Raw genomic sequence first — 21124 nt, 5'->3', positions numbered from 1 at the left:
CGAGCAACTGACAGATAACATGTCGAGAATTAATATTTAGTCTTGCTACACGTAATGTTACATTTTATCAGCGGTGGAAAGTAACTATAGCCCACGGTATACTGTCGGCTACTTTGATTCAATTTTAATTGGGTATTTTTCATTTAATCGTACTTATTAGGCTACTTCTAGTCCACCACATTTCAGAGTCAAGTAGGCTATTGAACGTTTTACTTAACTATTTATTTGATAGCTTTAGTTACTTTGCAGCGTCAGATTAATAATACAAAATAATATGAATAAATTATGATGTATTTCATATTCACAAGCTACCTGCCAAGAATACTTCTGCTTCTATTTTGGTGAAAGTAACTCAAAAGTAGCGTAGTCATTACAATTCAGAGACAATAATATTGTAATATAACTAATTACTCTCAAAGACAGTAACTAGTAATCAATAATGTATTACATTTTGGAATTAACTTGCCCAACACTGGTTTCAATAGGCTAGCCTATCACACCGTCCATCCTTCCCATTAGTTGGGGGCAGTTAGAAAAGTGGTGGAATGGCTAGGAAACTAAAAGGTTTTAGAAAGGCCAGGTGCTGATTAACGTCAGATAGAGGTAACAGTTAGGCTATTTATGTGATGTTGTGAATTGTGTCTGTCAGGCTTCAATCTGTGCTTCTTTAGTAGTTGCTTTAGACCTATTTAAAGTTGCTTTATGAGTAAATCATTACTTAGACTACTTAATTTCCCTTCAGTAATCAGAAGAAGGCTACGTGTTAACCTGGTCTAACTCTCATCTTTAACACAGAAGTACTTGAGCATATTTATTAGCTCTCTCTGCCTCCTGTTGGTTAGACTAACAAATATATGGGCACAAAATATCGGACAGGATATAAGAAAACATTTGTATAGTAGTTTCACTACACGTACAGCAATTCATCCACTCCTCTACACAGTAATAATAATTTATTGTAATCTAGAAGGTAGCGATGAGCCAAACAATGTATGGGGGGGGTGTACTCATAAAATTTCTAGGGCTGCCACCTCTTAGTCATTTTTAATGCTTATTCACGCTTAATTACTTATTTCCAAGAAACTTCTGAGCACATTTACGGTAAACACAAGATTTAAAGTGGTGCTTTTGCAGGATTAATTGTGGAGAAACTCAGTTTTACAGATGGTTAATTAACTACATTTATATTGTGCTTTTCTAGTCTTAACCACCTCTCAAAGCGCACAGCTCTGTCAATTAAATCGTATAAGCGTTAGTCGACTAAGAATTTCTTTAGTCGAGGACAGCCCTAAAAATTTCTTCAAGGTTGGCAGGTCTGTATGTCCTCCATTTTAGTAAAGACTAACATTTTTCAAAGTATGGCAATCCGTGTTCGATCACGTAGAGAAGCTGCCGTTTCATAGCGTGCCTCGGGTAATCTGACCGTCACCCTCTGTCTCTCTCTCTTTTTTCTTCTGTGTATTTATGTAAACAACTCAACTTTCATCCTCGCTTTTAGAGATGGTCCGATACCATTTTTTGCTTACCGATACCAGATACCGAGTACCGGCGCGTCATATATTTTATCCCGTTTTAACAACCGTATACTACTATCCCCGTACGGATGCGATACGATTTCCATCTTTGTTGCCGGTCTGGTGCGGGTTAATGGGGCGATGGAACGCGAAACCGATTTTACCTCGTCATAGTTGAAAAATGACAGTTTGGTGGGTAAACGGGACGTACCCAGAACCTCAAAATCCCACTGACGCCTCTTTCCTCTGCAAATCTCACAGTTTGAAACCGCTGCTGAAAACGGGCGAAACTGAACAAAGCTAAAAGTTGACATCAACTTCTCAATCCCTCCTCATTTGGCTCTACCTTCTATCTTTGTAACGCCCCAAAATTTACAGAGGCCGCTAACCGATCTGAGGTCAGTTAGTCTTCTAAATCAAGGTCTTGCAGATCTCTGCTATTCCATTACAAAATTCACTTCTGCGACTTTTTTATGCGAGAAATCAACTACGTAAAGCTCAAATATGGGCCATTTGCAACTTTGGGAAGACGGCGTCGAACTTTACGAGATCCACAATCTGCCGTGACGGCGGGCGTCATTTAACTAATATACTTTTAGTTAAATGAACACCGTAGCCAGAAAAAAACCCACTGAATCAATACCGATTGCATCACACCACACTTAATCGAGCTTCTAAAGAATCATCAGGTCACATCTGTCATTTAGCATACTGGAGAAGACTCATTGTCGTTTCTTCTTTTTGGGGAGCCGCACATCTCTCTGTAAACTGGAATAGAATCGGCACTGCCCTGATAAACGACCTTTGTCCATGACCTGGAGTAAATCTGAAATCAGGGGTGCGTGGCCTTAACCTGGGACAGTTTCCATTCAAGGAAACGCCCATAATTGCGAAACAGAAGGATTCAAGGCTGCAAACTGTGACCCTCACGAGGGGAAGCATGTTTGATTGTTTTTGTATTGTCATTTTCATTATGTTGTTTATTAAACCTTTTGCTTAACTTTCAATTTGACCCAAGCCTTTCTTCTTCTTCCTCCTCAGAAATCAAATGATCACGTGTTAACAGTACTAGGTGAGTTGGGTTTTTTTTTATGTCGCAAGAGTAACATTAAAACAACACTAGTTGTAAGGAAAGGGTCAAAACTTTTTTATTTTGTGACATCATGTAACAGACAGAGTGCGTGCGTGTGTCTGAAATATGAGACCTGCTGTATCGTCTCCAATGTATTGTGGTGTGGTTCCTCAACCAGTCAGCGTGCAGCTCATCTGAATATTCATGAGCATACCATATTTGGAAGAAAAGCTGTCGTTCCTAACGGAGCCATTACACAGCGATGCATAAGGGCCACAAAAAATAGCACCTGGGCCATTTTCAGCCCAACCAATGTTACATAACCTATTAGGAGACCTTAAGGAACACTGTGAAATACCCTATGTAATCGTTCTATCGCCCCTTTAAACTCTTTGTGAAACACGAACAAACACAAACAACGAATGCCACAGAACTTTCTTTAATTATCCAGTTTGACAGTCCGTTATAACGGAAAAAGAAATAAACTACTAGGGCTTTATTAAGTGGTATTAGATTGGAACATCTGTATTCGCTTTGAACGCAAGGAAGGAAGATTATGTTTTCTTTGTTGTGTGCATTTCTTATGTAAATGTCCTGCTGTTTACCCAAAGCCTTTATGTCAAGGTGCTGGTACACACATAGCCTTTGTCCTTTGTTTTCTGTAAGGAAATGCTGAACATACTTGTACAGTCATAATCTTGAAGTCCAAAAACACCAATAAAAAAGAGTTTGCAAAAACCAGAGTGCCGTATTCATCTGAAAGGCATTTTACAATGTAGAACTTTTTTTTGCCCATTTCGTCAGAGGTAAAGAAGACATAATTGCGCACACCTTGACGTAGGGCGTCGATCGCTTTAGGGCACACCATCCCTCGTTACACAAATACACATCACCTGACGGTGCTTGAATCGAATTAGCTTTTAAGTTTATGTAGTTTGGAATTGGAAAATAAGCACAAAAGCGACGACGAGGTCGAAATACTCACTTGGCCGATAGATGAAACGGTTAGACATTTGGTGGGATTTCTGACACAGTCACGCGTTTGCAGATAATTGGATCGGCAAAGCAGTTTCAAAGAAGTTCCGTGTCGTTTAATGACATACGGACGACACACACGTCCGTTTAACAATTGCAGCCTTTTATTTCTGCGGCGGATCGCAACATCGACCTTGTATTTTAGTGCAGTCGCTTAGTTGTTGGGTACGGCTGTGGGTGAGGTTGCGTGATATCGTCCGACGAGCAACTTGTTACTTACGGCCTTGGGGTGGGCCTGTTTTGGGGGTGTTTGATGGGCGCGGGGTTCCGCCCGCCCGCTGCGGCCTCCCGCGCGGACTCCTGCGGAGACTCCTCTGTCTTTGTCCCCGGAGTCTTCGGCCGCCGAGAGGCTTCGGACGCCTCTCGCGCACGCTCACTGAAATAGGAGCCCCGAGTGGGGAGGACACACCCTCCCCAATCGCTCAACGAGCATCAGGTGTGGCATTGGCACGGCAACGCACAGTCGTCAACCGCAACACAGCAACCACTCGCACCTGCAAACTCAGTGAAACCACACAACAATGGGATGGAACACACAGTACCACACGACCCCACACACAGGACATGTAGGAGGGGCACAGAAGCCCGATAAAGTCAGTGCCCAGCCATCCACTAGTAACTCTCCTCACAAGTCTAATGCACCCTAACTAACTCCACTCTGATTGGAGCTGGCCTACAGGTGAGGAAGCCCCACCCTAGCCAATCACCTAACAAAACACCTGGAGAATCGTTAGGACAAAATGCAGACCTATCAACCTTGATGAAATGTTCTGACCACAACCCAACACCAACGTACACTCCACAGTTGCCCGCCCACCGGTGACAAACCTATGACATACCTAACACCGCAATACATAAGATACACATGCAGTGGGGAGAACAAGTATTCGATGCAGGTTTCCCTACTCACGAAGCGGTCTGTCATTTTCATCGTAGGTACGCTTCAACTGTGAGAAACGGAATCTAAAACAAAAATCCACAAATCACACTGTATGATTTTGAAGTCATGAATTTGCATTTCATTGCATGACATCAGTATTAGATATATCACCTACCGAGCAGTAAGAATTCCAGCTCTCACGGACCTGTTAGTTTTCTTTGAGATGCCCGTCCGCGTAGACCCGCACGAGGCTGGGATGGGCTACGGGACGATAGGCAAGCAGCTTGGTGAGAAGGCAACAACTGTTGGCGCAATTATTAGAAAATGGAAGAAGTTCAAGGTCACGTTCAGTCTGGGGCGCCGTGCGAGATCTCACCCCGTGGGGCGTCGATGAATGGCAAAGAAGGCGAGGGATCAGCCCGCAGGACCCGGTCGATGACGCGAAGAGAGCCGGGACCACGGTCTCAAAAGAAACCGTTAATAACGCAAGACGCCGTCATGGATTAAAATCCCGCGGCGCAAGCAAAGTCCGAGCCCGTCTGAAGTTGGCCAATGACCGTCTGGACGATCCACGGGAGGAACGGGAGAAGGTTGCGTGGTCCTATGAGACAAAAATAGAGCTTTCTGGTCTAAACTCCACTCGCCACGTTTGCAGGGAGGTGGAAACATCGTTCTTTGGGGACGCTTTTCTGCAAAAGGGACAAGACAACTGCGCCGTTATCGAGTGGAGGACGGACGGACGTACGGGGCCGCGAGTCGCGAGATCTTGGCCGACGAACTCCTTCCCTCAGTAAGAGCGTTGGACACGGGTCGCAGCCAAGGTCTCCCGGCGTGACGACGACGACCCGAAACGCACTCGGGTAAGTAGCGTCTCGAGGTCCCGGAGTGGCCTAGCCGGTCTCCAGACCTGAACCCCGTAGACGATCTTTGGAAGGAGCTGAAAGTCCGTATTGCCCGGCCACAGCCCCGAAACCAAAAGGATCTGGAGAAGGTCTGTGTGGAGGAGTGGACCAAAATCCCTGCCGCGGTGTGTGCAAACCTGGTCGGGAACTACAGGAAACTTATATGATCTCTGTAATTGCAAACAAAGGTTTCTGTATTAAATATTAATAAACTTGTGTCGTGCAATAAAATGCTAATTGATTACTTAAAAATCATACAATGTGATTTTCTGGAATTTTTTTTTACATTCCATCACTCGCAGTTGAAGAGTACCTATGATAAAAATGACAGACCTCTACGTGCCGTAAGTGGGAAACCCTGCAAAATCGGCATTGGATGAAATACTTGTTCTTCCCGCTGTAATATACTTTCGCTGTAAACGTTATACAATTACGGTAACGCTCCCGACATTGAATTGAAAACAAACTATTGTACGGGACGGAAAATACACTGTTTGGCCCATCGCCACCTTGCACCTTACAATAAATTATTATTACCGTGTAGAGGAATGGAGTGGATGAATGGCCGTACAAATGTTTTCTCATTCCCTGTCCGATATTTTGTGCCCGTATATTTTACCGGTCCATCCGATGGTCCGAGAGTCGGACCGGGTTAACGCGTAGACTGCTTAACGTCCCTTCGGTAATCGGAAGAAGGCTAAGTAATGAACAACTTTAAATGGAAAATGGCAAAGACTGGCAGAGACGCAATGAGTCAGATATTTTCAGATAGGCTGTTAAAAGGTTGACATCGTGGGCGTAAATCTGATCTAACGGGGAAACACAAATAAAACGGCCACAATTATACTCGGAGAGGACGTGTACACAGAGGAAAGCCTTAATACTATCATTAGTGTAGCATGGAGACTGCACCTTATCCTTCTTTTCAGTGTTTCTCAATGAAAATACTGACTAAATTGACCAAAATATTCTTCTTTAAAACCATGTATTTATTTTTAAGGTGTTTACAATCAAGCCGCAAAAATACCTTGAAACATAATGACTCATTTTGAAAAAGTGTCCCCGTATAAAAGAAATACTTTTGTACACTTGTTAAAGCACCTCCGACAATATTAACTAAGCTCAACGCGCTTACCTGAGACTCTCCGCCTGACTGTCCCTGGTCTCCCCGTTCCTCAGTTCTTTCTGTCTCCTTTGCCTGTGACTTACTGACGTTAGTATTTCCACAAGCACCAATTCTTAGAAATATGTTACCAAATTGATGAGTACTTATTGTACTTCCTTGGCATTTTGGTGTAGGCTTAATGAAAAAGGATCACATGTCTTTCTTTCCTCTGTCATTTTATCTGGGCAACAACAACAACAACAACACAAATCTTTAAAGTCAGATGTCTAAATACGAGTTATAGTTTCAAAGGTTCGCCACGCGGTCTTATTATAATTCTAAAATTATCTCGAGTCCTCCGAGTGAATATTATGGCATTTTTCCATTACGCGGTACCTGCTCGACTTGCCTCGACTCACTGCGCGTCCGCTTTCCATTGCAGATTTCAGTACTGCCGTGGGCGTGGCATGGTAGCGCTGCATTTCCCGACTCTTTTCCTGGTTCTCCTTCTCGGTGAACAACACGACAGATTTCCCACCGTGGTCAGAAAGAACACTATATGACTCTAGAGCATAGACAGTATATAATGGACCAACAGACCACGTTGCTCTGGACGGAGACCAGTGAAGGCTATTAGAAGCACTTTTCCGGTGATCTCTTGCTTTACTGCGCAGCCTCCAACTGAGAGAGACAACGTAAATGTGACGTGAGCAACGTGTCTGAAAGCGTAAGTCTTCTGGTAGCTGTGCCAAGAGAAATCTCAATCATTCCCAATCTTGCAGAGACAGAGAGCTTAGGTATATGTAAGGAGATAACATAGGCACAGGCTAATTATTGATAACTAAAATGCTAGTTAACATTAGAAATTAAACCTAAACAGCTCACGTAAGTCGAAACTGCCTGCGAGCTTCTCCTGTACTATACGGTAATTCCTCTACTATGTGACACGATACTTTTATATATTGTCGTGTTTCTTTAGAACTAAACAATGGACAAATAGTCTTTAAACGCTTCAGATGTAAAGTTATTCGCTGTCAAGTGACGTCAAAATGAATGCTAGTCAGTGGAATGCTAACGGGAGGTGATACCTTTATAGCGTCAAAATGGCGCTATAGGAGGTTCGAGTTCTGAAGCGAAGCTTACCCCCTTGCTCTAGAGTCACTACTCGCTCCAGAGCTAATCGCCGTCACTCTCTCACTGATCCCTCGCTCTATCACCCACTCCACACACACCAGCGGAGAAGTATAAACATCAGGCCGCTTGTGTGCTACGGAGAAAGCTCTGTGTGGAGCCTCCGCAGGACCAAGAAAAACTTTGTTTCAAAAGAAGCTGGAGGCAGCTATTTAAAAATGCTGGGTTGGTTCAGGACACTCCCGTCTGTCGCTAGCAATGATGACGCAGTGATCAGTGACGATTCTTTCCGACCAATCTGTAGTATGCAGGTTTTTACGTCACCTTTTAGTATCGCCTCAGCTCCCTTGGAACCTCGACTGAGGTGGTGCTAAAAAAAAGTACCCGTTAGCAGGTACCGGGTACTTTTATTCGTAATGGAAAACCAAAAAAGGCGAGTAGAGTCGAGGCCAGTAGAGCCGGTACCATGTAATGGAAAAGGTTTCGTCTGGGACAGAGGATATATATTTAACTGATCGGCCACTTATCTTCATATTGAGCAAAACGCAACTGCAGATCTTCAATATTAACCCTAATATCAGTTCGCGCGCATAACGTTAGGCTTATCGCCGTGGTAACGTAAGTTGTAGTGGGGTGCATTTCTATCCAACAAGCTATTAAACAAGCTAGGTAACGTTACATTATATTACACTAACATAGCAAACTTTTTTGTCATGACTAATTCATTAATTACTCAGCATCATATTTATTTGGGACAAGACAAACTTGTGATGTTTAATGTGAACGTACTACATTCCTGTCACTACCCGATGTGACGAGTCGGGTGCAGATTAGGGCTGGGCGTATCGATCGTATCGGATCGATACTGTCGTGATGAGATCGATGCTTTTGTTTCAGTTTCTCTCAGAGTTAATGCGAGCGCAGTGTGCAAACAGCGCATCTCTCTCTCTCTCTCTCTCTCTCTGCCCCCTCCCCCTCCTTGCTCTGCCGGAGGCGGAGAGTCAGAACAGTGAGAGAGAAGCGTTGTGTGTTTATTCACTCCAACTGATACGGACACTGCCGCCCCACAGCAACGTTATGTTTGCAAAAAAGTAATTTGCCACTGCGACGACGCCACCAATTTGCATAAACGCATAAAGCAGTTCACTCGAGAGAGAAAAAAAGTTGAGGAAGGAGGATGAGACCACCAACACAGAGACAGAGGTCTCTGGCAGAGGCTTTTCAGCCAAGAAATCCGGAGTATCCAGGTAATCTCCAGCATTAAGCAATGTTGTTCACAGTGATCAGAGAGGCAATTTTAGCAGACTGATGGATCGTAAATTCAGCCAGTTGAAAAATACCTGAAATATGAATATGGCTGAATATAATAACCCTTTGTGTTTGTTTGTGTTTTTATTGTTCTAGTTAGTAAATAAAAACATTTAGATTTGCCTAAAATCTTTGTCCTGTCTTTTATCGTAATCATAATCAACCAACTAAAGGCAAAAATCACAAACTTATTCAATGATCGTGACGTTACAAGTAAAAAATCGGTATCGGCGATACTAGCTCTGTATTTACTTGGTATCGGATCGATACCAAAATTCCCAGTATCGCCAACCCCTAGTGCAGATCCACCTAACGTACAGCAGGCAGTGGACCAAACCACTGTGAGGCAAGGGAGGGGGGGGGGGGGACTCAAAATGTTTCTAAACTTAAAAAGCATTTTTTGGGGTTTGTATTGTTTTACTACTTACACAGATATTTTACGTATACGTCATTATGTTATTTACAATACACAGCATTGTTTTAATGATATTTCTAGGGGATACTCTGGCCCGTTAGAGTTAATTTTGTCACCTATTTTTCATTTAGTGTTAGTCTCAGTCTTGCGCCAAATGTCCTTGTTAGTTTTAGTCATATTCAGTCATTTGCATATCTTTTTTGGGTAGTCGAGTTTTAGTCTAGTTTTAGTCAAACCAGAACTCGATGTATCTTAGTCAAGTTTTAGTCAAAACATTTTAGTCTTTTTTTAAAGAAATTATTTCTGATAACCATTTCGGTCCAACAGTTAAATAAAAATAACTTATATAATGTTACGTAGCCTCTTCCTTAATTCGGCAGTAAATTCCCGTTAAACAACAAAAATGACCACCGTGTGGGAAAAGGATATTTTACAATAACTTTGAACGCGGCGCGAAGCTGGCGAGGCGTATTTCAAGTTAACGCGGCTGCGGACTGTCGTACGTCTCGGTGTCGGAATCCTCTACGGTGAAATACAGACAAACTTTACACTTTTTAGCCGTCGGCATTTTAACCGCGTTTACTCCACGCCGTGGCAATTTGTAATAATACCTACTTTAAAGGCATAAGGAAAGGGAACACCGTATAGCCCTGTATGCTGACGATGTAATTTTGTTCTGCTCGAATTTACAACAGACTTTACCTACCCTAATTGACCTAACGCACTACTTTGGCATCTTTGCGGGATACAAAATAAACTACTCCAAATCTGAAATATTATTTATGGATGAAAAGGAGAAACTAAATCCTCCAATTCATACTCCTTTTATGGTCTCGCTCAAGGGTTTCACCTACTTAGGGCTCAAGATACCCCCTAATATTAACAAAGTAATAACAAATAACCTTGATACATTGTTAGATAAGGTTACGCAACTTAGAAATAGGCCGACAAATTTGCCAATTACTATGATTGGGCAAATAAATATCTTAAAAATGTCATTTTTTTCCCACTTGCACTTGGCACACCTGGGAGAAACTCCTCAATTATCTCAATTCTCCCCGATTTTTGGTAATGACGACTTCTGACCTGGTAGGGCAGAAGCAGGCTTTAAAATCTGGGCATCTCAAAGTGTGGCTAATTTTTCAAATATCTGCAACTTTCATCCTGTCCTCCCCGATCCACTCTGGAAGATTACACGCTAAAGTTCTTACGCTCTAGGGGACAGGTTTCATTACTGTACAATTAGTTTGTAAGTAAGTCTACAGTGTCATCACAAAACTTACTACATGCGTGGAGAACAGACTTGCAGGAGAATATTACGGATGAGGAATGGTCAAAAGCATGTTCTCTAACCCAATCCATAAATACTCCAAACTATTGCAAAATAAGTTATATATATGCAATGTAACTATTGCAATCTCATTCTGGAGGAAGGTGTTGGACCTGCCAAGCCAGATCGCTGGCGAGGAGGTGCCCTAAATTATGCTTATTAAATCTCTACCCAGACAGCTTTATAACCTCTAACAAAGTTAGGTCTCTACTGAAGATTTGTTTTTTAGAAGCCAAACGATGCATTGGTTGCTCTTGGAAATCAGACACGCCTTGTGGCACATCGCAATGGTTGAGGGGAATTACTTTTTATTTAGCTCTAGAAAAGATAAGTTACACAACAAAAAATAAGCTTGACAAGTTTTGGAAAATCTGGAGCATTTTGTTCAATTTTCTTGAGAATAACAGTATGGATGTGGATGGTCGGAGTGATAACTAGCTGGACCGAGCGTTTTTTATATTTTTTTATAAATAATACAACCTTTTCTTAATGCCTGTAGCGTGCCATCTGTACAGTACGGTGTTGAGATAAACAACGGCGGTATGTTTTTCATGTAAGCATACGCCTATGGATGTACGGACTTATGACTGTGGATACTACAGCTACTACATTTGATCCTTGGTCTTTTTTCTGTTTTATGTGATGTGCCTTGTACTGTTTTTGTCTGTAAAATGTAAAAAAATTTCAATAAATACATGGTTTAAAAAAAAAAAAAAAAAAAAAGCACCTTGCGATTGAATCGAAGTAGACGACGGCAGGCTAAAGTTACTTTCCGCCGCTGATCGAATGTAACAACGTTACGTTAAGCGAGACTAAACGTTAATTCCCCACGCGTCGTCTGCGAGTTGCTCGGTCGCGTCGACGCTGACGGGACGCAGATTTGTCAGTTATCGTCTCTGGTTCCGGGAAATAATGTCCGTGTCGCAAATGTATCCGTCTCTGCGGTCGTTTCAACCTCCGACTTGTAACGTGCTACTCCCGTCGCCGATGGACGCTGTGAACGTTTTTTTCTCATCGTCCGTTTATTCTTAATATCGTTACGTTTCGGGGCGTGGGGAGTATTTGTGTACGGGACCGTGTTCGTTACCCGTTGCCCCTCGGTGACTGACGCACATGTGGACACGAGGCCTTCTCTCCCGATAAGAAATTGTTCCGAACCTTTTTTTGAGGCGGTTCGGCCACGGCACGCGAGCCTACGGTTATTATCCGGTCAGACCGGGTCGCTCGAGGCTCTGAATTGAATTGAACGCGCAAAGCATTTGGCTAGGAGGGTTAAAATGCAGCGAATGTCCGAAAGCTTTTCGCTCCACTTACACGCTGTGGCTCAGCGGCGGAATCTGTGCCGTCGATGTAGATTGCATAGAAACCGAGACGGGCGAGATGCAACAAAATGCGTACTTAAAGGTCAAAATGCGTGCCGTGTTGGCAGGTCTGAAAATGTTTCCTCTGGACAGCCGGCACTGGTTGCTTTTACCGCCCGCCGCGTCGTCGTTCTCTGGCGTTTGTACCTGAACCTTGACCGTAGCGGTGTCGGATCGCGATTACAAATAAAGCTGTTTGATTCAGAGGACTTGTTCTAAAAGACGACTTTGCGTCCCGTTTCTCCGCAAGTCGCCAATCTTCGGGAATACGATCGCAAACTAAACGGGCAAAGTGCTTTTGCCGCTTTGTCGACTTTACTGACTCCGGGCAGTCCCCTGAGGAGAAACCGTGCCGTTTCCGGCGTTTGGTTCTTTAAACTTGAACTGAGCGCGTGATTTTCACACAATCGTCTGTTGGGCCCTCGGATTAAATTTGTACTGTGCTGCTGGAGTACATCTACTCGTTACGCGTTTGCATCAGCCAGACAGGTTGGACCGACTCTGTCGTCGCCGCTAATCCTCTTCGCGGTCGACTAATCTGTTTTCGCCGGGGTCGCTCCCCGCCTCTCCCTTTCCCTCCTAACCGTGTTTCCCTCCGTCCTTCTTTCCCCTCCCTAGCTGCCTTCCTCCCTTTAATACCGCTAATCCTATTACACAGAGAATCAAAGCTTTCAGGTTTACCTCCCATCCGTTTGAAAATCAAACTAACAAATAAAGATCGGGGATCTTCCGCATTCCCTTTTCCTTGATGTCGCCTCTGATAATTTGACCATTTCCTTTCTTTCATCATTGCAAAGAGATTAACCGTGTGTCTGCCGGAGTCAGGACACGGGTAGCCTAGCTTAGCGTAAATACTGGAAGTTGGCTATATATATATATATATATATATCCATTATTACAAGCTTCAGTCTCAATTTAAAAACGCGATTAATTACAGCAAATTGTGCAATTAATTAGTTAATTCTTTTTAATCGATTGACAGCCCTACTAAAAACGTTTAAAGTTTTGGACAGAGCTAACGCCTTCCTCCATATTTTCCTCTCCGCTTGTATCCTTATATCCAATCGTCTCCTTGTCCTTTTCGACCTTTCATCTTACCTCTGCTCTCGCCGCTAACAAAAACCACAATCCCACTTCTACACACACACACGTGGTTTAATCATATTTCTTCCTATCTAGAAGCAATCAATGATAGTGTTGGCTGCTCCAGAGCGTCTTGACAATACTGGAAGAGTGGGAGGCTGCACATGCTCTAATTAAATTAAGTAAGTGTGTGTGTGTGTGTGTGTGCGCACACTACTTGGCTACTGGGTCAAATAATTTCCAAATGGCAACTAGTGGCACCAATTCAATTCAATTCAATTCAATTTTATTTATAGTATCAAATCATAACAAGAGTTATCTCGAGACACTTTACAGATAGAGTAGGTCTAGACCACACTCTATAATTTACAAAGCCCCAACAATTTCCAACAATTACAGTAATTCCCTCAAGAGCAAGCAGTGCGACAGTGGCGAGGAAAAACTCCCTCTTGGGAAGAAACCTCGGACAGACCCAGGCTCTTGGTAGGCGGTGTCTGACGGGCCGGTTGGGGGTTTTTGTCTCTTTCACCAGAATTTATTCTTTTAATGCCAGTGCTGTTAGCAAGCTCAATGTACAACACTGCACTTTAATGTGAGTGAGAGAGAAAACATTTTAACTTTTAAATAACGTACTATACCGTGATTTTTATGGCACACTGTACTATGACATTTTTATTCACATGCTATACTAATTTTATGACATACTATGACCTTTATTAAGACGTTTGTATTGACTTTTTTATGGCGTGACCTGTGTCGTCCTCAATCGAACGCTGGCTGGCTACCTAAATTGGCACTCGGTCATCAAAACTTTGAGAACCTCTGGTATAGTAGAGTCACAAAACATGTCGTAAGAAATTAAATTATTTATTATGCCATTGATTCTCTTCTTCTCTCAGTCTAAACCAGGGTCTGTTATTGGAGCTGGAGAGACATATATGTTTTGTTAATGTCTTTGTTTTCTGTTCAGACTGCTGAATGAACAAAGGCACTTGAAGGGCCCGGAGGAGACAACAACTGGAACAAGCAAACCTATTTGTATATACATATCTCATTAGACTTTTCAACGGCGTGGCATGTTTAACTTTTTTTCTTTTTACGGCATACTGTGCTATGAGTTTTTTTAATTAAACCTTTTGATAACATGCTATTTTTTTTAGGATGTACTTTACAATGACTTCATGGCACGCTGTACTATACTAATTTTATGACATTTTATTAAACTTTTCAATAACATACTATTTTATAATATACTACTTTTTACGGCATACTTCACATTTTTTTTACAGCATTAAACTTGTTAATATACTATTTTTTAGGATGGACTTTACAATGATGTTTTGGCACGCTATACTAATTTTATGATTTACTATGACTTTTTTATTGCGTATGAACATTTTTATGATTTTTTTTAAGCACCTTTCATACACAGAATGCAGTTCAAAGTGCTTTACATTTGGAACATGTAACACAATAATAGAGAAGAAAATAATAATAATAATAATACATGTATTATTATTATTATTTTATGAATTTATATACGGACGTTTAATGAGCACGACGACCGGAAAATTGGCAGCCTTAACCCTTGACCGAGGGAGTAGCGGGAGCAGACTTAGTAGGGGCAGCCCATCTGCTTCTGGTTGGCTGCAGCTCTAATAGCAGCAGTCCGATGTAGAAGAGTAGTCTTACGAGATAAAACTAGTTCAAATGAGTTTACTAAAAGCTCTCGTGTACAGGTATGTTTTCAGGTCTTTTTTTAAAGACGTTCGCTAAACTCGCCAGTCTTATGTACAGAGGCAGGGTGTTCCGTAGCTTTAGCGCAAAGTGGATAAAAACATTAATTCTATAGGAAACGGGGAGCCTGTGTAGTTTACCTAATGCAGGGGTGATGTGCTCTCTCTTCTTGGTCTTAGTTAAAAGTCTAGCAGCAGAGTTCTGTATGAGTTCAAATTTTTTCACGTGTTTTTTTTTGGAAGACTGGTAAAAAAGTGCCTTGCAGTAGCCTGACCTACTAGCGATAAAGGCGCAGATTTGTTTTTCTGCATCTCGTGCTAAACGACAGCGGGCGCAACTGAAGCCGCGTGTGCAAAACTCAAACTACAGTCTGCACTACCAACAGTCACCTGAGCTAAACAGTTCACATCTCCCGCAAAACTCATTCCAAGCAACACAACTCTCAACGCGCGTCTCAAAACAGGCTCAGTGCAGCCAAACGCTATGAACAATCCTCGCTGAGATAACACACACACGCTGTCACGCAGAACACACAGAGTAAAAACACTAGCATCAAACACCAATACAGAAATTACAAACTTTCTCATCTTTACAGTTTGAACAATTTCAGTGACTTCGTACTACTCGATAGTGTCTATGAAGAAAATATATAGATTTTATAATATACCAATTTTCACAAGGTAAACAAGAAGGAATGAAAATCAGCACTTTGCTTCAATATAGTATTTTGTCTCTAGTAATTTATGGAATTACTGGAAAAAACTTAAGGTGCATAACAGTACTAACAAAGAATAGTGTAACTAATCCTGCCGCTCTCAAGTTTTCTTCATCACATTGGATGTCTGCATCATCTCTAAATAAAAATGAATGTGGTGTTTCCATTGCTTTCACCTCCATTACTGTCTGAAAAACAGTAAGAACGCAGTTTTACTATTGTTTACTATTGTATTTTTTATAGCTGTGTATATAACCTCAGACATCTTACCTGTTTCTCTCAAACAGTACAGTGTATAATTGTTGCATTCTTATTTGGTGTTTGTATACAAAAAAAAGGCTTTCTGAGCTTTCTCTGTATAAATACCATATATGTTCACTAACTAGTCTAAAACAAGACACCTGCTTAGGCTTTCAGCTAAAATTGCATTCAGCAGTGTTTGATAGGCACCGGACTGAAATCTATTCTGTTTTGAATGTGTGGTTAATAGTTTTGACGGCAGTGTGCTAGCATTTGAACAAAGTGCTGTAAATCTACAGTGTTGTGCACATTGTGGTTAAAGTCATGTGATAAGTGTGTAGAGTTTTGAAAACTGTGCCCGCTGACGTTTAGCAATCGGAAAAAACTATAAAAAGCGCCGTACTTTGGCAATGTTTCTCAAGTGAAAATAAGCTGTCTTGGTAACTTTACTGATATGCGGCTTGAAGCTTAACTCTGCAACTAAGATGACACGTAGGCTTGTTACTTTTGCTTTGACCTGGTGTGCCAGGTTCCCAAGATTACTAAGAACGGTATCTCGCTTTGATTTCAGTCCAACCAATAGTTTTGTCATCGTTTAGCTTTACAAAAATTGTTGCTGGGACATCACGTGACAGACGATCGTACCGGTTGCTCAGAACCGAGGCTCCGCAACCGCCTCCGCATTTTATTAAAGCCCAGGTGTAACTTTTGTAGTTGTTCATTATCAAAATCTGTATTTCCCTCCACAAACGTGTCCTCAATTTCAAGTATTCCTATTAGCTTGGAATTTTACATTTAAGTTTGCATGAACTGGGGTAGACGCTCCATAATGATGCGCCATCTTGAAATACGTTAGCCGATAAGAGACGTGCAGGCTATGCTGCTCCGCCTTTCGCGTTTTCGACTCACAACTGCCGCTGATGGGTATCGTCGCTTCCCGTCCCCGGCAAGTTTGAAGAAGGAAACGTGGAGGACCGCACGTATTCAAAATCTAAATTTCAAAAACGGGGGTCTTCTTCTTTGCCCAGAAAAAGAAAACTGATATTGAAAAGAGCAAGAGACCAGAAAAAGAGTGAACACTGGAGCTGCTTTGGAGGCACACACCAAATCCCAACTAGTTAATTATCCTCTGGACCGCCGCGGTCTTCTTTTGTTTCTCTCTCCTTTCCGTCGGGTAGCGTGCGTCTCCGCTCGCCGACACGAACTCGTGGATGTATTAAGAGAACGCGTGAACTCCAACGACAACAGCCTTTTGTACACTTTCGCTTTTTGAAGCCTGAAGGCTACCGTAGTTGCAATACTGCGTGGCGAGAGAGAGTTGATTGCGATATATGATCTCAAAGCTAGATGGGAGTAATTCTTACACAATGTAGCTTTAAAAACCAGGTCCGTTCTTTCTTATTCAACGTCAATCGTTTTATCGGTTACCACGGTGACTTGGCGAAATGCCTTCGGGAGCAAAAAAGCAGGTTTCGTTACCGTTTACCCGAGCGCAGAGGTTTACCGACGTGGCGACGGTTAGCGTGGCTACCGACGCTAACGTGGACCTACATTTGGAGAAAGTTATAGCCGAGGTCCTGGAAAAGCAACAAAATGCTCTTCGATCAGCGGTCCGCAAAAATTGACCCCTCGCTACAACACATCGGGACAGAGCTTGAGATGCAGGGAACTACGGTACGGGCGCAGAGAGACAACGGGCAGATGAGAAATACGGCGAAAGCCTGCATCGATGTCCAGAAGAAATTTGAGTTTAAGCTAGCCGAAATGGAGGACAGATCGAGATACAACAATGTGCGCGTCGTTCGACCGAAAGAGGGATTCCTGCAAAAGCAGTTACCGGTGTGGATCCCCTCCTTACAGAACAGGGCTCGAAATTGACAGAGCGCACGGAATTTACCGCAAGGGTACGCTGATTTTCAGGGGTTTGAGATACCGGGACCGACAGGCAATAATTCGGGGGGCTAGACGAGTACAACAGGCAGACCCGACGCTGCACTTTAAACTCGACTACGGTGCTTTCGCCGTCCAGGAATTTATAGTACAGAGTACAGCGAAAGTTACGTGCTAAAAATCTGGCCACCCTGAGAGTAACCCACGGAGGGAGAACGCTCGCATTCGCTACAGCAGAGGACGCGGACATGTTCTATCGAGATCTGGATATGGACGACGAAGACGCGACTTCCACGCTAGCCGCTTCGGCGTCTGTGGATTAGCGGTGCCTGGAATATTGTAATAAGTTTGACTCGAGGACGCTGTATGAAAGTCTGGCTGAGCTTTCAATCCTCTCAGTTAACATCAGGAGGCTGAATGGGCCGGTTAAACGAGCTAAATTCCTGGACTATTTACTATTGTTTTCCTCGAGAGCGCACAGGGTGGCAGAGGGTTTTGTTTTTGTTCTGTACATTTAAAAAATAAAAAAATATACATGTTTCTAATTAGGTATTTATTATCTTAAGAATAAAAGGGAGCCAAGCTGTCGTATACGTTTTTGAGAAATCTAGTAGGGACCGGATCCAGAGCACACGTTGAGAAGCCGGTTATAATTATGCAAAGGTCAGATTGCGTAACCCTATGTTACCAAAAGTCTCCTTATAGAAATGACTTTGTTTTTGAACAAGTCTGCAAATTCTTCGCATCTTAAAGAAGATGCCTGACTGAGTGTGTCAAATGGTGTTTGATGTAGTAGCCTGTCAATGGTGGAGAACAACATCCTGAAGTTTCCACTATTTTCAGCAATTACCACAGAGAAGCTTCTCTCACTACGAACAGCTCTACGGGGTTTTAAGTAATCCGTCGCCGTGCCGGATCTCCGGCGTGCGGCCATGATGAAAAAAATTTAATTAAATTGGGAACTTGCATGCAGTTTATTTTCGAGTCAATTGATTTCACCTACCGATCGTATGAGAGGACCGCAGCTCTAACTGGGGGCTAACGCGGGGCTTAAAGTACTTTCTGCCGTATGACTATTTTAGAAAAAGTAAATAAATTACAAAGTCCGCATGGGATTTGTTTTTGACGCGCTGGTTTTAGCCAATCGTCGAAGTAGGGCGGGTCTTTGCCGAAAAGCGAGAGTGCGGTGTGGTCTCCGTGGTAACGCGGCAAAAAAAAAAAAAAAAAAAAAAAATGGAGGCAAAGTTTATCAAACTTGGAGCATGTAGATACAGCTTTAGTTGAGAAAGGAGTTGAAACAAAGAGTAAGGCTATTTGCACCCCTGGTACAATTAGCAGTGTATGCTATTCGTACCCTGGTGTAATTGGAAATTAATGCTATTATTACCCCGTCTGGTACAAATATCAATGTATGCTATTTGCACCCCTCTGCACCTACAGTACCTTGGCATATATTTACACACAGTTATCCATACTACTTATGTATTACACCTTTTTGGAATATTATCGCCCTGACATTTTGGTCAGCGAGCTTGTTACGCCCGCAATCTCTTACCGCAGGTTCCAGTTAATCTTATAATGGATATGCGTGTTGAGTCATTTAAACAAACGATTGGGGAAATAAACGCTTCTTGTCCGCGAGTCTCATCGCGGTGAGCTGGAGTCCATCAATGAGAGCTAGTTAGCCTCCTCCTAACGAGACCTCTGAAATTCACAAAAATGCATTAAACTGAAATCTGAAATCGGACAAGTGTTAGCTAAGCTTTGTAAGACCTTGGGGAACCTGTAATATAGATGCCGTGACGAAATTCAAACTGTAAATATACTATAGTTATGCCGAAAGTGTAGCTAGCTAGCCGCGACTGTTTTCCATTGTATTGAATGGGGCACATGGCTAGCTAGCTGCTCCTCCTAACAAGACCCCTGACGTTCACAAAAATGTCTTAAATTCAAATCTGACACAACGGTTAGCTTTATAAGACCTTGGGGTAGATGTTATATAAGTGGCGTGACGAAATTCAAACTGTAAATATACTATAGTTATGCTGAAAGTGTAGCTAGCTAGCCACGATATTTTCCCATTGTAATGAATGGGACACATAGCTAGCTAGCTGCTCCTCCTAACAAGACCCCTCCCGTTCATAAAAATGCCTTAAATTCAAATCTGACTGTTAGCTTTTGTTAGCTTTGTAAGACCTTGGGATAGCTGTGATATAAGTGCCGTGACGAAATTCAAACTGTAAATATATTATAAAACATATACAAAGTCTCTGCAGACGTTACGCATCGGTTTTTCGTGCGAGAGAAACCTCTTACGACCACAGACTATATAAAAAAAAGTGGACGTAGCCAAAGTGACATCGTTTTTGATTTGGACAAAAGGGTGGAGCTGACTGAGAACCTGAGGGCGCAGCCGTGGTAGCGACTCGTCAATCGCGAGGGAGCCGCGCCCTAAAGCGTATCAGAGGTCGCACGCCTCTCGAGCTCGCTAAATTCATTACGTGGCGGTTAGGAGAGCGTTTTCTATCCGCGTCCAATTTGTCGCAAAAATCCGAAACCGCCTGAGCGCAGAGTCTATCGACGCTCTCTGCTTCTTGAAAGCACACTTCCAGAAGAAAAAGAAAGGACATGTTGAGAATTCATTGTAAGTAAACTAAAAGAAATATGTAGCCTAAGTTGTCACAAGTTCAATGCAATGCTGATATTGCGGCAGTGTTTAGGCTTTTATTTATTTTTTCCAATACGGTTTTAGATAGGCCTGTGGCCCTGTCTTTTTGCAGTGCACAGTTTCTGTGGGTCGTTTTCTTTAATTTAATTGAACTTGTATGTGTTTAAAAGATAAATATGCCTGCCCTGCCCTAATAAAGAAATATTTGTTTAACTTCGAGTGATTATTCCCGTTTGCAGCTGCTTACAAATCTCAACAGCCACAGAATGGATTTCGTTTAACAGAATGGTTTAGGAGTCATTCAATGGTTTACTTTAGCAGATTCCGTTAGTTTTTATAATGGAGTTCTGTAAAATATTGGTTTTATAAGGGTTGCCTAGATTTTCAGAAGACAAGTCACAGACATTCCACCTGGCATTTCAGCAGATGTCACGCACGCAGCTGATCACGCAGCAGAATTGATCACTGCAAACTGTGTTGATGATGGACATAAACTTCTAATTATGATACAAATAATATAAAAAAAATGTCAGTTTGGGATTTGGGAACGTATATTTCAATGACAGACACATTACTTAGGCTAAAAAAAATAAATAATAAAAAACAGCCACTTCCCGGAATGCGATTCGTCAAATTTTCGGGAAAATATTAAACCCAAAGCAGCTCAGAATATGTATTGTTGGGTTAGTTTTGTCTGTTAAGTTAATTATGTTATATCTGTAAGAGAAATGATAGAAT

General features: G+C 42.3%; 1 long non-coding RNA gene across 1 annotated transcript in view; it reads left to right on the top strand.

The window, feature by feature from the left end:
- The window catches only part of LOC114550746 (uncharacterized), a 122786-nt gene that overhangs the window by 96201 nt on the left and 5461 nt on the right, over window positions 1-21124 (top strand). The window contains exon 4 of the long non-coding RNA XR_003691732.1: window positions 2556-2586. This is a non-coding gene — a long non-coding RNA (uncharacterized LOC114550746). The remainder of the gene's footprint in view (window positions 1-2555; window positions 2587-21124) is intronic.

The sequence above is a fragment of the Perca flavescens genome, chromosome 24, assembly GCF_004354835.1.
Source record: "Perca flavescens isolate YP-PL-M2 chromosome 24, PFLA_1.0, whole genome shotgun sequence".
Classification (NCBI taxonomy): Eukaryota; Metazoa; Chordata; class Actinopteri; order Perciformes; family Percidae; genus Perca; species Perca flavescens.
Note: the sequence above shows the minus strand (reverse complement) of the source record. Positions and strands in the feature narration are given on the sequence as shown.